General features: G+C 38.0%; 1 protein-coding gene and 1 long non-coding RNA gene across 11 annotated transcripts in view; one reads left to right on the plus strand and one right to left on the minus strand.

The window, feature by feature from the left end:
- The window catches only part of LOC107506974, a 93,132-nt gene extending 77,717 nt beyond the window's left edge, over positions 1–15,415 (minus strand). The window contains exon 1 of the long non-coding RNA XR_004950937.1: positions 15,124–15,415. This is a non-coding gene — a long non-coding RNA (uncharacterized LOC107506974). The remainder of the gene's footprint in view (positions 1–15,123) is intronic.
- OPCML (opioid binding protein/cell adhesion molecule like) overlaps positions 1–18,236 on the plus strand; it is a 1,143,910-nt gene that overhangs the window by 727,822 nt on the left and 397,852 nt on the right. The gene's annotated exons all lie outside the window — the stretch shown is intronic.

An 18,236-nucleotide genomic window follows, 5' to 3' on the forward strand; every position in this document is an offset into this window, starting at 1 on the left:
AGTCTATTATGCATATGGCTTAACTCCACTAAGGCAGAAGGTTTGATATACTTACAGAGTGAACTATGCCACATGGGAAATTTATGACTCTTGTCATCATGAACACAAATAAGGCCAAGTTTAGTAACTTGTGTTCAAATAGTATCCATTAATGCTTGGATCACCCACTCTGACTCTTTTGCTGTAACTTGCTTCACATAAAAGATAGGGACTTTGAGACATTTAGAAATAAAAGAGATTATAGGGGCACTCTCCCAAAATCCTGAAGTTGAGCATAAATAAACTAGGACACGAGGAGGTGTATTGACTTTTCCGAGTTTATAGAGTGAGCTAAGAGCAGATCTAAAAGTAGAACTTAGGTTTCTGCTCTAAGCCATTATGCTTCTTGAAAGTAATGAAAATACATTAAATAGTCTGTGTATCATGTATTAAATGTGTGTATAAACACATATTAATGGAATTATTCCCTGACACTTTGCTTCAGCCTCCCTATTGTTATAAAGAAAATAAGTGAAACATTTCCCCCATTTTCAAAGAAAGGAATCTTCAGGAGAAAGGAATTTTATTCTTCTGAGGATAAATTAGGGTAAATTTTGGCAAATGATTTAATCTTTATATCTACCGAATCTCCACAGTTGCCAAAAAAAAAAAAAAAAAGTGTCAAGGAGCCAAAACCATGAGGTCATGTATAAATGATGTCACATCTTAGTAGAATTAAATGCTTTTTCAGAATTAGCATTTCTCTGGCCAAGGCTACTGTCATTGATGAGCACTCACTTTACTAAGAAACATCCATCCTGCAGCAAAGAGAAGACTGACCTGTGAGAACAATAGGAAAGTTGGCTTCATTAGCATAATCTATCTCAATTTGTGAGTATGGAAATGCCAGAGAGGGGCCAATAGAATGGCCTGGGTACCAGTGTTCAGAGCTGTCTCCATGGAAACCCAGTTGGCAAGAGTGACCCATGATTTTGCAAGGAGATACACCTGCAGCTCTAAGTCTCACTACATTTCCTTTCTCCCCTTCACTTCATTTACATCTATATATTAAATTAGTCAATTTGTCACTACCAACTCTCTCAGACAGTAGCCCAAGGTTTATATCTAAGGGAAAATAAAACTTCTGTTTCAAAAATTTGCAGAGACTCAGAGTAGTACAGAGCTACTGCAGATGAAACTAAGATGTGGCAGCCCTCTCTGAATTGAACGACTTAATTATTCTGGCTTTTACTTCTCTGAAAAAAAAAAATAGCAGAAGCAGCAAGCCATCTTGACTATTTCTGTCACTTGTCACTGGTAGAAGAAACCGTTGGACACTAGTTTTGTGTCTGTGGTCTCTGGGGTGTGTTAAATTTGTACTGAGATGTGATTTAAAAGTTAACCTAAAAATTATTCTCCTGCTGGTTTCAAAAAATTTCCCCCAATACCTCCTCTTCCAAAAAGCCTACCTATAGTATGTTCTGAAGAAATGACTAACTGTTGCTCTTGCTCAGACGCATCTAGGTGTTAAGATCTCAAGATTGCCTTTCCCTGTTCTTCTTGGGTACTATTTTGATGTTAAATTTTAAAACAGTCCTAACTAGATAGTACCTGATAAGCTGCCTCATTCTTTACCAGAAGGGACAGAACATAAACAAATAAATACAAAAATTTAACATATACAGTTATAATATTTTTACACGTACATATAAATTTTCTCATTGACTCTATTTACAAGCTCCTATAGTCAGGAATTTAAAGCACATACACTTGGTATATCTTTTCTTGCTTACTGAGTCCATTTGAATCTCAGAACTAATGAATTTGTGGGATGAGACTAATGATTTTTAATATATCTCTATCTCTATCTCTATATCTATCTATCTATCTATCTATTTATATATATAATTTTTGTCATCCACTGTTTTAAAATCCCATGGCATCAAGCATAGGTCATAGCCATTTTTCCAGATTTCAAGCTTGGGAAAAGGTGCGAAAGAGACATTTAGTAAAATAATCTTAAAGGCATTAAGGGAGGAAAACAACTCACTATTAATATACTAGAGTAAAAAACTCTCAAATGTCCCATAAAAAAGCTGCTGTGGTTGGTTTTCCTACTTCTGGCACCTGCTGATCCTACTTAGAACTCCCTGTGTTCATTAAAACCACAAATGCTCCCAGTATCTCACATACAATGTGGGGCTGAACTCTCCACCACTAATTAATGTGGCAAATTACAGCGAGCAAATGGGCTCATGTCCACGGTACAGAAGGTCAGGGGAAATGCACGCTCCTCTATTGTGTACCGAGACCCACAGTGTTAACTCTTGATAACGCTTTTTGATGACTGTTGTGATGACAGGTTTGAATTTTGAAGAAGCATTTGGCCTCTTCTCTTGGGACACACACACACACACACACACGCACACACACACACTCCATTTTTTTTCTCACACACCCTGTGATCTGCAAGAGAATCAGAGCAGCAGTTACTGAATATTAAATTGAACTGCAAAAAAAAAAAAAAAATGAAGAAGAGGCAAGGAAAGTCAGCATGCATGAAAACAAGCTGAAAAGGTTAAGAGCAAAAAGAGAATCTTAGAACACTTTCGGTCTGTCTGGAATGAATTAATCAGACCATTAAACAAATCTTTTAATCTGAAGTATCTCTTTCATTTCTGAACCCTGTAAAACAAAGTGATGGAGACTCGATGGCAGAATCTGCCATTGCTCCTTAATTTGTATTACACAGACTGGAGTTCTGGCCTCATTAACATTCTGCTGCAGTCAAAAATCACACATTTAGGCAGAAAGCTAGAGCAGAAAAGTCTGTGGGACCCTGAGGTCTCTCTCAGCTTGAATGGAAAACACTAAAAAGTTTCTTTTTATCTATTTAATTATTGTTAGCCATAACTTGGAGAATATGATAAAATCACCCCCACAAAAGTACCTGAGTGATCCCACCCTTTGCAGAATCTACCTATACATCCAAATTTTGAACCCAGTTTCAGAGGATGTAGGGATCCCCAGAAGCCCACCCATGGACTTTGAGGGGGGAAGCCAATGTCATTCCAATATCCATACTAATATTGAAGGAAAGCTATCTTCAGATCCTTTCAGTAGGACATACATTGTGGCACATTTCCACTTAAAGGATTATAGAACTTAAGTGCAACTCATAGTGTTACTAATTGTATATCAGAATTCAATAATAAAAGGTGCAATTAAAATTCATTTTTATTTTTTATCAAAGGGCACATTGACAATGAAAACATTAAGTCTGAGAGCTGAGGAGCCTGGATCTAATCCTACTATTTCCAGTAGCTGAAACTATGACTCTGAACAACTTATCAAATTTCTCTGGGCCTCGATTTTTCTCATTTGTGAAATGACTTGGTGGAACTGGATAACTTCAGACATCTATTTTAGTTTTCATTTCAATATTCTTATTTGCTGATGATGCCATAGAGGAAGAATTATAGTGATAGTAAAATGGACAAATAAATAAAAGGCACAACAAAAATATAATTACCAGAATGACACTGTAAAATTTCATAGAAAAACACGGATTAAATTACATCTCAATTTTTTTTCTGTACAAATACTTTTCCTATCTGTATAATAGCTGCTGCTATTTAGTTCCTGATTTGCTTTGATTTTTAAAATTTTAATCTCTTATGTCACTTCGTATGGTACCTACTGCCAAGTAGATGCTCAAAAAATATTTGTTGAATGAATAAATTAATATGTAGAGTGAGAGATGAGAGAAGAGCTGAGTGAGCTTCAATGGTAGTATGGGTAGCCAGGGACTAGCATGGTAAGGGCTGAAAGGCCAGTTCAGTAGAGTTCTTGAAAATTGTAAGTTTTTAGGAGCTGTTTGATTAATACAAACAGGAAAACACTTGGCAAGCGGAATGGACAAGGACACTTTATGTAAAGCTATAATGACACAACATGCATTCTCTCCCTGGTTTATCTAATCACATCTGCATTTCAATGCCACCACTGTCCTGTGAATCTCATAAATTATTGTTGGTCAGCCTTCCAGGAAAACACAAACTTCTCCCTTCTTTTAGGAAACAAAGAAGATGATTGGCTTAGGCCTCCCCTGGAAGTTGCTGCTGCTCAACCTGATCCAGAGAAGGGGAATGCTAGATGGAAAGATTAGAGCTTTCTGTTTCTCGAGTAAAAAGAAAAAAAGGGAGAGAAAAGGTTTATCTTATTGGAATAAAAGAACTAAGCTAGCTTCAAAGTTTTATGCTTTTAAACACTCATCTGAAACTACAACTGTGAGACCAGATTCAAATAAGGAAGCTCCTTTTCACAATTAGCTTGCAAGCTCTGCCTCTCCCTCTCCTTCCTGTCTCCACCTCCTTTCCTATTCTTTCCTCCCCTTTTCTGAATCTAGTAAGATTAAGTGGCCCATTTATCTCCTCAGTGCTGAATTTTAAAGGGAACAGCTAACTGTGTGATCATATTATTAATATTTATACCTTGTCACTGAATGTTGACAGATTAATTATGCAACGTAGTATAAAAATCAGCAGGCAGTGTGGGTGAGCAGTGGCAAGGTTCATATATTAATAACTCAACTGGGTGGCTGGCACATGCTCCAGGATGACTGTATGCTTCTGGAGCTCCATGCCCCAATCTGTCTCAAGTAAACGACCCATTGGCTTGATTCCACCCTTCTTATAATTCAGTTTACCACTTTTTTGGACATCAAAAAGTAATGTTCATTAAGCCTTTTTTTTGTACACATTCTAGTAATTTCTTTGAGAGTTGACCACCTGAGCTGTACAATCTGAAATAAACCATAATAAATGGTGCATATGTTATTGGGCAGAACAAGCTGAGGTTCTACAGAGGACACTTTCTGGACTGAGCTCTCAACTAATGGCACTCCTTTGCTTAGACTATAATCTGTGATTGACTGGTGAATAGTTTGCACATAATCCTCCGCTAGAGTACTTCGAGTACACCAAAGTGAAAAAATGGGTTCTGATCCTTAGGGAACTTTTAATTTAGTTGTGGAAATAAGGCTTTAATTCAGTAAAGGATTATGGTCAAAGTTAATATAAGAAGTCTCGACAACTTTTACAGGTAAATGTTGTTCTATCTTAATAAGCTTCTTTGTTTCTGGACCTCAGGTTTCTTTGGCAACAATGGGGATTTATAGAGTTAACTTTTGCAGGACTCACTGAATGCAGTCAGGAGCAACAACTTTCCTGTCACAGACCTGATAGCTAGGGTTAGCAAACAGCTGTTTGGTCTTGGGCAAATTATATAAACTTTCCCAACCATATTCTTTGTAAAATGGAATGGTAACATCAGCAAGTAATACACACACACACACACACACACACACACACACACACACACACACAAATATATACGTAATATATATTTTTATATATGAGTGGTAGATGTATACATAAAGTGCTTAAACATATAATAGCTGTGCCATAAAATGTTAACACTCTAAGAGATGTTCCTGAAAGAAACAGTGCATCAAGTTTCTCATGACAGCCTCTACTGTCTTAGATTTTGTTGTTTCAATCTTTTCTTCTCCCTGGCCCGAGTTAATTTGTATACTTAAAGAACAGCATTCTGTGATTAAATATGTGGCCAGCAACATTTCTGCCATGTGGTACAGCCATTGCCTCATATTATATCTCTTTTTGAAACCAGGTACTGGCACTCTTTGAAAAAGGACAAGTAGCCCCACTGCATTACTGAGCCTCTCAGGATACGCAAGGTCCAGCGTCATGCGTCATTTTAGTTGGTGCTGACTGAGAAGCAGCAACATTAACAGGGTTAGAAATCTCAGTGGCAGAATGTCTCCAAACACACCTGAGGAGCTTCTGTAGTTGCACTTGACTGGTAGCCTGTTCCACGGAGTGGTGATGCTATCTCAGAGAGCCAGAGATGCTTGGATAACAAATGTTATATGTGTAAAGTTTGCCATTGTCCCTCTCAGTGAGTTTGTATGTGTGTGTTTGGTGGTTATTGAAGGAAAATAAATAGATAATTCTGCAGAGAGGTTCACTTAACCCAATCAGTTATCGGGTCACATAACAAAAAGCTGTTGCAATCACAACACATCAAATCAATTCTGGGAGTGATATACCTTATAATCACGCAACGCAAATAATCAAACCCAGTAAGCAAGCAAACCTTCAATGTCATCAAGCAAAAATCCAACCACAAGTAGCTTTGATAGCTTTAAATCAGCTCTTTAACTCTTATGCTCCAGCTGCAGTAGTCTTTCCAAGCTGATCTGGGTAGTTTAGCATCCAGAAAGATGCTACTTCAGTTAACAACATACCTTTTCCTAGCACGTTGGCTGATTAACCATTTAGTAATATTTCAAGACCATCTCATAATTAGAGAAAAAAAGCAGTTGTATGTATAAAGGGACTGGTTTCCATGTTAATGCTGACAAAGCTTCTCAGGTGTTTATTGTGCTGGAAACCATGTTAGTGGGGCTGGATTGGGGGAAACATAAGAAATACATCATATGGTCCCTATCCTTCAAAGTGAATTGAAATAAATAGCATGCAAACAGCCAATAAAAATATAGTGTGGTAAAAATGATGCTTTATGTAACGATCAATAGGGATTTGTTAATAACCTACTGTGTGCTCACCCCCGAAAATATACACAATCCAGAGGTACAGAAAACAACAATCCTTGCCTTGAAGGAACACACAGTCTGCTGGAGAAATAGGACAGTGGAGAACGTGGGGAGGCTACAGGAAGGAAACATAAAGTGAAGTCCAGGAAAGGGGAAGCCAATTAATTTCGAATCCTAGAAATAAATCTCCAGGGAAAGGAAATTCTGTGCAAAATGCTGTGTGACAAATATTCATTGATAATCACCCTATCCTTTGGAGTTGTAGGGGGCTAATCTTAACTCCATTTTGCAAAAAGAGAATGAGAATCACCAAAGGCTCGTGTATGAGTATCCAGAGTAAAAGAGAAGTTGCAGAGGGAGCTAGGCTTTTTGATTTCTGGCCCAAAGGTCCCATGTCATCGCCTATTGGTCAGAACCTGCACAATGAATAAGCCATCCTATAGGTTGAGGCAAAGTATTTGGGGAGGTAATTTAGTGTTTTTAAGCCATTAAAATGGCATTTAGTATATTAATACTAGATTAATAAGTTAACAAGATTGGGGAATTATTTCAGCCTATGGATCAGAATGGCAGGGAAGAATTGACAAGGCTGCATGTCTGGAATCTACCAGCACTGCATTTATACATATTGGATAACCTTCTAGAAGGTGCCTCATTTAAAATGGACCCAGGCAAAGCTTAACATGGAGAGTATAGTCTGTTCAAAATGACCTACACTATAGGTAAATTTGACAGCATGACCGAAGATTTATCCAGACAGGCTGTGTTGTAGGACACAAAATCTTTGAAAGTCAAATCCTTACTATTACTTACTATACTATGACTACAGACTAGTACGTACTAAGAATAGAGTCTTTTCTCTCTTCCTCTTTACAAAGCTCAATTAAAATGTGCATGTGCAATAATCTCCCTGTTCAGAGCTCCCATGGTGATTGATAGAGTTATTTCTAAGTATGTTTAGGTTCAATGGAATCACTTAACCCATTGTGGAACATGTGCAGACTAGAAAGAAAGAGAGGCAATAAAAATTAAAAAGCTGGAGGAGGCAAATTACATTCAAAAGAAAGGGATAGAGAGAAAAGAGAGAAACTTGTGCTCATGACTGACAAGAGTGAGAGAGAATGGAAATAGGTCCCATTGTGCACGGTGCCCATTTTCAAAGTGAAGAAAGTTCTAATATCAGGGTGAGGAACTATTTTTGATGTAAAGCTCACTACATGTTTACCAATGTGAAGGTTAATTGTGAGGCAAGAAAATGCCACCATGAGGCTGGAAGCTTTTCTATCGCTGTTTTTTTTGTCAGCATCTCCAGGAACCTGCAAATACAGACGAGGTCCTTTGATAGCCACGTTGGCAGCCCACGTCCCTCACTGAGATCCGGCAGGTTAATGTAGCGCTGCCAACCCTCCAGACTGAGGCAATCAGAAGCACTGCTTGATAGAAATAAAATGAAATGTGCTGGAGAGGAGGGGGAGAGCCTGTGGTTGGTTTTTCAGCTACTGGCAAAGCTCTCTTCAAATCAAACCCTCAGTGGAAGGTAGGTATTAGCAGAGTGGCTGAGGGGCACCTGCAATGCCGAGATTAATCCCCTTTTTGTTTTCTTTCGGGTCTATCTAGGTACTGCTGAGTGGAAGAATTTATGTTGGCCTCCTTCCTAGAAGGGAGCTGCAGGCTGAGAAAAGAGAATGTGTCATCATATGTCACTTCTCAGTGTGCCTCTGTCGTTGTCTGTCTGTCGCTCTGCCGCTTGCTAGGTCTCTGCCCCTCCCTGCCAATCATACCTTCCTTCTGCTTCTCTGTGATTTGTCTCTGTGTCTCGAATTCTTATCTTCTATCAGAGCAAGGCAACTACAATGTCTGGTAACAGAGCTCCCAGAGGTGTTTCTCTTCCTTTCTCCAATGCAAGTCAGGTCAGACTTTCAAGACAGGCATTAAGTGACTAAAGGGGAACTAAGCTGGGCTTTGATCACTCTCCAGCTTTGAGCCCAGAGATTCTGCCCATGTTATGCATGTGTCTTTTGCAAATTAGCTAATGCTGTGGGAAATATCCCTTGGGGATCATTTTGAAATGTAAAACAACCGTATCTCTCACAGTGGCCTTCAATGTCTTTATTTAAACAGTGGAGTCATTTTCTTTTTCTTTTTGGAAAATAAAATATTATTTACAAAGTTGATGTATGAAAGAAACAGTGGTAGACGTGCTCTGATTGTAAAGGGAGAGAGGGATATCGAGGAGGCCTGGGGTCTGTCCAATGAGCCTCTCTACCTCCCAGGATCCCCAGAGCCACCATACATACACCATTGTGAATGTGGTGTGTCAGCAAGCTCTGCTCCCTGGGGCTGTGACATCCTAGAGGAAAGGGTACCTTTCTCGCATCCACACGAAGGTACCCTGTGAACTAGCAGAGGCCCTGCCTAGTTCCTGAAAGGCACTTTGGTTCTCTCACAATCCTATGTTCTAAAGTAAATTTTCACAAAGATATTGCTCTCTCCTGGTATATATCTATTAGTCATTTCAATGTGCTAGGCACCATTTTGTTGAGTGTATTTTACATGCATTTTCCAGGCAGGTAGTAACTATGGTACAATTTTAAATCTTAGAGCTTTGATAGCTAGGTTCTTACTCTTCCAGATAAAGATTTTGGCAAAAAAAAAAATAATAGTTCCTAGTTATTAACTATTCCTCTTCTTACTATATAAAATGTTGAGTTTATCCCAGTATTCTATCTTCCACAATTATTTCATCTCCCAGCAATGCAAATAGTGGATGCATTTTTGATCTAAGAATTAGTATTTTGGAAAATGTCATTTACCCTCCAGTGGCCATGCCCCAGGTAGAATTTTGGGCTTTGGATTGCATGGCTCAAATCCAGAGAACAGAGGGGGGACTATTCCTGGCTCACATGTGAGCTGATTCAACATCCTGCCTAACTGAGCACAGCAATGCTTCATTTACAAGAAGAGGCAGAAAGCTCCTCTCCCATGTGGTGTTAAATAGACTCGAGATGTAACCCTTCTTTTCTAACAGCACAAAACTCCTTCCTGAAGAGTCACCTTGAGGAACTATAGTTTCATGTGAAGAATCACTATCTGCACAGTTAAGTCAGAGAACCATAAAAAAGAACTCCGAGTTTATAGTCTGTGTATTTTCATCGACTCACTTAATCTCTGGGTTTTTGGAGAATTACATTTCTTCTTCATTAATGTTAATTGATGAGGTCTCACCAACTTACTGGGAAATACGGCATACACAGAAAATGCTGTGTGCATGAAAGACGCATACACACATGTATAGATATTAATATTTTTATTGGGAATTTGAGTCAGGAATCTAAGGAGTCTACATATAATAAGAAATAATAGTAATAGGGTTACTTGCTCATCTTGTACTTCTCACCTATTTCTTTTACTGTACTCAGACTCCATAGTAACAACCACTGGTATATTTACTGTATTTCTTCTGCTGAATAATCAGCTAATTGATTTATTACAGGTGTGGCCTTTCTGCTCTCTGTTCCTTAGTATCCTGCAGTGAATTTTGTTACCTTCTCAGCCCTATTTATTGCACCCCCATTGTGCAAATAACTGGAAACTTGGCACTAAGCAGATGGGGAAAAAATGCATTCTATAGGTATCAAAGCTTATTGGTTAAATGTTAGTCTCTTCTGAGGTGGATGGCTCCCAAGACCCTTATGCTTTTTGAAATATGCTTTAAATAACCTATTTTTCCATGTGAACACAGGGCTCAGTGGATGAAGGTTGTTTTCAAGTAGCCCTCAAGGTTAAAGTTAGTTGCTCTTCCAGATGGTTTCTATCTAATGTTTTGGATTATGATATTGAACCGCCCTGTGATCAGAACTCCTAGTGCCAAGAATAACAAGAAGTGGAAGCCAGCCACAGCAAGGGCTGCTGCTCTGAGGGCATGCAGAGATGCAAGGGTCAAGGCCAGACCATATGGTCTATCAAGGCCCTGCTGCAATAACCCCAGGAAATACAAATCAACTCACAGAACTGCTCATCATCTCTGTTTCCTATCACGTTCATCACAGTACCCTCTGAGCCCCCTTTCCCTAACTCTTTCTTCTACTAATTTTTGCCATAGGCTTCTTTCTGCAGTAGCTGGTTTGATTCCAGCTGCCACAGTTTCTAGCAAGCTCCCCAGAAATTTGTTTCAGAACAGCCACATGGTTGAATGGTACAGTGGAGCTGATAGGGCTCCTAGGTTACAGGTTCAAAGATGGGACATTTTATTTAGCCTAGCTTTAAAGTAGGTGATTTGGACACTGTGATTTTAGCTACCCTGGCAGGAAAAGTTGGTGTGAAATACTTCACCAATGAAAAGCTTACCATTTCTGAGTGCTTGACAAGCAAATAAACCTTGGTACTAAAGTTGTGTTTTTCCTTGGCATAGGGACCAGGTAAGAGGGGATCCAGGACTTTGACTTTCAATTATCCAAGTCAGTTCTAAGGTGTGCAATTTTGCATGTGTATGTGCATGTGCTTTAATTCTATTTTTTTTGTTTGTTTTGTTTTTGTTTTTGTTTTACTCCCTTATATGTTCAGGACATAGTACTCTGTCATACAACCAAAGGCAATGTGTGCTTTTGGGTCGGGAACAGATATTGAACTGAAGCTTCCATCTCCATGATAGGTAGTGGGTCTGTGTTTTGGGAGGTTGTTGCAGCCTGACGCAGAAGAGGGTATTTTATTTTGTTGAGAGAGTACGGTTCTAACATCAAATCACAACTTCTTGTCACTCCACTCACAGACCTGGATGTTTTCCTTTATGAAAACAATTCAGCATATTTATCACTTCTTTCATTGCAGACCTCCCAACAACACAATGGGCAGACCCAATATGCCTTGCACCTCCTTCCTGTTCCCAATAGCATAGCAGCTGCCACAAACCCACTTGGTAGAACAGCCTCATTACCCCAGGGAGCACTTATGGAGCTGACCTTAAAGAGCAATTTTGGTCAGAAATAGAGAGGTTCAATTGTTCATAAACCTGACATTTATTACTTGGAGATTCTTTCTCTACAGTACAAGCTGCTCTTTACAATTTTATCAAATAAAGTGCTCCTTTCATCAGAGTCCCACTTTCTCCTCTGGGCCTCTTCCCACCTCTTGCTGCTTCCACCGCCCTGTGGGGTTTGCCTGGGGCAGCAACATAAAACTCAGGGGAAAGCCTGTGACTCTTTGGTAAGGACTAGCTGGCTTCCAGCACGGAGGATGTGTGCTCCTCTTCCCTCCTTTTATTTAGGCAGCAATTAGTGAGAGAAATGATAGATAATGATGCTTTTTGCACTTTGAAATGCATCAGCTTTTATCTGCTATTTCCTAGGTTGCCAGGGTTGACCAACACTTAGAGTAAATCTATTATAAGCATTCTGAGCCATCAAAATAGTTAACAAATGGTAGCAGCACACATTAGTTGTTTCTCAGGTTGAAGAACAAGAGAACTCAATATGAATCTATGTAGCTATATTATTTTAATTAACAGATCAGATCCCAAATTGTAGTGATCTCAATACTTCCCATCTTGATTTAATTGAACTCATATTATGTGGAATGAATAGATTAGTGGTCTGAAGGCAGGAGGAGTTGAATGTACCACAACAACTCTTACAACATATTAATCAATAACATCAAATGAAGAGAGAATATGGGGCAAAGGCATTCCCCAATTCTGAGTCATAGATAGTCTATTATATATTCTAAACGTAGGATAGTGGAGCTGTAGAGAATTGTCCTGCTCTTTTATAATCTCACATAGGAAGAAAAGGTTATGTACAGTGATGATTCATAAATAATATAGAAACACTGTTAATATGCCAAAGGATGTATATATACCTTCATTTGACTTTTGACAGAGTCAAAGCCCTTTCTTTGAGAATAAATTGGCTGACTAAAAATCAGTGTCTTCTTGCATCAATAATATTTGTAAGTCATCACTCACGATAACTAGTTTGCCTCTTGTTGTGAAGCAATCTGAGTGCAAAATTCTTCTGGTCTTTCATAGTTTTTCTCCTAATTTATTAGTTTATTCCCAGATCTACTTCAACTGCTGTTTTTTTTTCCCACTTACTGTTATTGAATCTTTCCAAAATATTCTACTTGGTTTTCATAGAAACAGCAGTTCTCTTTTCATATTCATCTTGTATCAGTTTCTAAAGAATTTAGGTAAATTATGTAATTATTTGAAAAAGTACATCTGGTAAGAACAGATTTGGGAAAAGACACAGCTGACTCAACTAGCGATTCATTAGTGAATGCATTAGTGCCAGAGGGAAAGGACTGGCATAGAATGAGAATTCAGCATGACGTGGACTTCAGACAGCATGAGTGACAGGAAGAATGAAGAATGCCAGTTTACTCAGCAGGCCACTTAAGTGAGAGTTAAGCAGAAATGATCTATGAGAGCTTTTACTGCATGCTTACCTTGAACTCAAGATTCCTGAATTCATGTGCTATTTTTAGTTATTGACCTCAGACAAATGCAGAACCTCTCTGAGCTTCAGCTTACTCGTGTGTAAAATGAGGATATTGCTAACAAAACTGTGTGAGCATATACGTAGACACCACCACTACCACCACCATCAAGGGCCCTTTTCAGAAAATCAAATAAACTAATATGCATGGTTGCTCTGGCAACTGTAAATACTCTAAAAATACTTCTTTTAACTTTGAACTTTGAAACAATTTGAAACTTATAGAAAAAATGGAAGAATATTACAAAAATACACCAACCACTCAAAAGATTTGCCCACTGTTAACTCTTTGTCATATTTGTTTTATCATCTTCTCTGTAGACAAGTGGATTCATAGATAGATAAGCAGGTAGACAGAGAGGTAGATAGATAGATGATAGATAGATAGATAGATAGAGTACATATGTACATGTCTTAACATTTTCTGACTATTTCAGAGAAAGCTACAGACATCATAACCCTATACCCCAACACTCCAGTTTCCTAAGGACAAACTATTCTCATACAATTATAACAATTGGAATATTTAACCTCGACATAATATTATTATTTAATACACAGCTGCTATTTTAAATTTTTAAATTTTTACAGTAATGTCCCTTATTATTTTTCCCATCAGGATAGGATCACACAATGCATTTAGTTGTCGTATCTTTTTAGTCTCCTTAGCTTATCCTTCTCTTTCAAGGCATTGATGCATTTGTAGAATATTCTTCAATTAGAGTTTGTATGATATGTCCTCATGCCTACATTCAGGCTGTGCAATTTTAGGAAAGAATACCATATACATGATGTGTTCTTTGCATTTTAGCCAGCAATCGATATTGGTGTTTCTCATTGGTGATAACAGTAATCACTTGGTTAAGCTTGTATCTGCAAGAATTTTTTCACTGTAAAATTATTTAACTCACTGAAATAATAATTTCTGGAAAGATATTTTGAAACCATGTGAATAATTTGCCCTCATCAAATTTTACCCACTGGTTTTTGTAGCAATTGATGATTATCACCTAAGTCAGTGGTTTCTATTATGGTTACAAAGAGGTGATTTTGAAAATCCCATCATTTATTATGCGTGTATTAGCATTCTACTGTAAATAAAGGCTTTTTCTCCTTCCTTTCTTCAGTTGTATGCTTATTAATTGTAAGTATAGGACTACAAAATTTTATTTTATTCAATAAATTATAATCATTCTGTTAAAATTGCTTTAAGTATTTATTTTGTCTTGTTTAAATCATCCTAGATTTAAATCAGGTCCTATCAAACTGGATTCTGTTTCCTTTTGACATGTCCTCGTCATTCTTTGAACACTTTCTTTCTTTCTGGCATAACAAGATATTTTAGGCTCATCTTCTGCTTTCCCTTCCCTAGTCCTGAAGTCAAGCATATTTCCAAGGAGCCCTAATTCTGTCGAGTTGGGTAAACCAGGATCAGAATACTTGTACTTGATGCTACTGAGGAATCATTGTTTCTAGAAAGAAAATACAAGATATCTTTTAAAATCTCTCTCTGGGATATTTTTTCTTCTTTTGCACTCATATTCCTCCTTGATGAGAAAACTTGTCTTAAATTTAGACTGTTCTCTTATCTATGCCTAGAAAGATATCAACTCCACTATTCTGTCTGGTTCCTCTGATAATTAAGAAGTAAAGATTGTCCTGAAAACTAAACGCAGGAGCAAACAGGGTAAGATGTTGCCAAAGTCAGGAATTATGATAAGGAGCTAAACAGGGCACTGTGACAGAAGCTATTCATAACCCTTATCAATTTTCATGTCTTATGGTCTATCCAACATCCCAACTTTAGCGATACTACATTAATGTTCAAAAGTTCCTGAAAGAATTAATCTTCTAGGAAATGTTTTGGATAATAAAAACATTATTAGATATTACTAATTATAATTATATTGCAGTCACATTCATGAATTACTTTCTATTTTACTTATTACTCACATTAGCCTCCCTCTTGAAATCCTAAGACAACTGAGAGCAGAAACAAGATGAAGATCAAATTACCTTCACTGCTGCATTACTCCAAAACACAGGGCTCCTGGCTTACAGTCTTGGAAGATACATCTTAGGCTTTGTGCCACTTTCATCATGTCTAGATCCTGGGGCCTCCTTGGGGAGAAGCTGGGTCAGTAAAGCAATAATTAGGTGCCTTCGCTCCTGCCTTCTGAAGTATAGTTGTGTCCTGCTTCATACCCCATCGAGTACAAAGGGAAAAGAGTGAGAATGAAAGTAAAAGAGGCTTTAGGACCAGTACTTGAAATCAAGTGTTGGGCCCTGCCCAAGTGGTACTGGCTGTGCAGAAATCCTGGTCAAGCAAGGGAAGTGCTGCCTTGTTAGAATGTGGACTTGGCAGAGCAAGGGGAAAATACCAAGCTGCATTTGAGCTTAATTGCCCTTAAATGTGGCCTGAGGAATGCCAGGCTCTTACCAATCAGTGAAGTCAGTCCTCTTTCATTAGAGAAGAGTGAATGAGAGAATGCAAACAGCTAACAGATGCATTTATTCAATCCTGCTTTTTTATACTAAATAGAACAGAAGTCCTCTATGGAAACACAGTGGGTGGAATTATAGAATAAGTATTTCTCCTAAACACTTACTATGTGTGACCAGTTCTATGCATTACTCAGTTTAATTATCATGATTTTCTTGTAAAGTATAATTTTATAAATTAATATCCTTGCTTTACAAATGAACAAACTGATCTCTGGAGGTTAAGCCATATCCTATGGCTCACAGATGGAAAATGATACCTAAATCCATGTCTTCTGTCTGCAGTCATGTGTTTAGACTTGAGGTCACCAATTTTAGGGAAGATTACTTCTTCAGTAGGTAGGATGGGGTAACCCAGTGAGGAAGGGATCACAGGCTGAGCATGTTCATGCTGGGTTCAAGAAAAAAGCATAAGTGGAGATAGGAGGATCTCAAAGTCAATTTGACTCTCTCTTTACATTTCCATTTATGGCCGGACCTCAACCACCAGCATATTAGTATCAACTCCTTATTCAGGGCTTACTACCAAAGAGAAACTGGTAAGTGGTATTTCTTTCATGCCCTTATGATTTCCCTCTCCCTCTTCAGAACATTTCTGTGCTGTGAGATCAATGCCTCCTGTTAATCAGCTATCCAGCAGCTTAAAGAACATCTTAAAATACTTTTTAATTTCTTTATAACAGCAACTGTCATCATTCATTTGAGTCTGAGAGAGCTAGAGCCAAAACAAACCCTCTGAGACTGGAAGATTGTTGGCTTGATATTCAGAGATTGGTTTCTTTAACATTGGATTTTGGTCTTTGTGAGAAAAACAAATTTTCTTTGTGGTAAGATGAGAGATGAGAGAGAGGAGGAAATGGTTCAGCAGGAGCCAGGGAGACATCAGCGTAAGGTGGCCATGTTCCTAGAGATGACAGCCTGTCTACCTAGCTTGGCAGTGCTGTTTCAACATGACCTGACGATACTCTCTAAGATTCTACCACACAGACAGACAGCTGTAACATTTGAGCTTCATGGTTTCTGTCTGCTTTTCTTCCCTTCCTCTCTTTTCCTCTGTATTAATCAGGCATTTACAACTCATGACATCAGATGTGATCATTATATGTGGCACTAGTGCTATCTTCCTAAGATTTCCCCTCCTCCATGTAACTGTTCCTGACCTTCTAATTTAGATGGTCATTTTTATCAAAAAAAAAGTCAAAGAGCAAGGGTGAAAGGGCACCACTTTTCAAGTTAGGAAGACTTGTGTATAATTCTAACTCTATCATTTATTAGCTATGTGATCTCAGGAAATTATCCTAACTTTTCTGGATCTCAAAATCTTCCTCCATAAATTGAGAATAGTACTTTTGGTGCTGTTGGATAGATTGAAAGAGGTAATAGAAGTGAAGACTTTGATAGACTAGGTTCTGGTTCTCAGTAGGGTGCCCTGTAAATTGCAGTTATTTTAATTAACATAGAAATTATGCAATTGCTAGTATCTCACTCATCCCCCTTTAAGGGTACAGAATTGATTTTCATAAGAACCATAGATATGTTTATCATTTTATTTCTCATACCACCAAGCACAATGCCCCATGCATGACACACAATGAACACAGGTGTTTAAAGTGAATGAGATAATTTTATAGGTATTCTCCTTAGCATAAAGTGTGAAGCAAGTTTGTATTTGGTGGTGAAGACAGTGATGATGATGATGATGATGATAGTGATGATGATAATGTTGACAATTTATTATGAAAGAAAATATAAGCCTCAGAATATATATGTTCATTGTATATCTTTGTCTTGGCTGCCAAGAAACCCAGATTAATTCAGCACTGAAAAACACTATTTCATTTGAAGTTCTTCAGTTATTTCTCACCTTTTAATCACTTCTTCTTTTTTGTCCTTATTATAAAGATCCTGCTCAGAATATTTTTATATTGGGGCATCTCTAGTATCAAATTATTTGAAGAACTAGATGAGGAAATACGCCTACATGCACATTCCCCACCCACACATACAATTATTGTTAAGACACTGCATTCATTTAATTAATTCATACGATTGATTCTTGATCCATATAGCCCTCTCCAGGGTAGTCATGGGGAATAGGTAATGACTTCCATTTGGACTACAGCATCTGATTGAAAATATATGCCTCAATCTGGGCTTCTAACAGTCCATTTATAAGATCCCAAAGAGGAGGGTTGGTTTTTCAACTGACTAGTTAGACTGGGAACAAGGTATTTCCTTCATTTGCCTAGCAGATGGACAGACTTCCTTCTGTATGCCATCTGCCATCCACTGTGGCATGGTTATCATGGTTATACTACAGCCATTCCACTCTAGTTGAAGAGTGGTGCAATCCTCATCAGACACACCTGTGCTCTGGAGCTATATGAATGACTATAATTGGACGGTACCTTATATTTATGCTGTAGTTTTGCTGGTGGTTGTTGTGGTTTTATTTTAACTGTGGACTTTGCAAAGTTTGAACAAATCAATTGTAAAATATATGTTTGAGGCAATTGGAGAAATTTAAATATGAACTGCTCATTAGGTGATATGGACATTTGTTGATTATATTCGGCACATTAACTATATTGTGTTTATGTAGAAACATATCTATTTTTTAGAGATGC

Source organism: Rousettus aegyptiacus, unplaced genomic scaffold (genome assembly GCF_014176215.1).
Source record: "Rousettus aegyptiacus isolate mRouAeg1 unplaced genomic scaffold, mRouAeg1.p scaffold_m13_p_5, whole genome shotgun sequence".
Classification (NCBI taxonomy): Eukaryota; Metazoa; Chordata; class Mammalia; order Chiroptera; family Pteropodidae; genus Rousettus; species Rousettus aegyptiacus.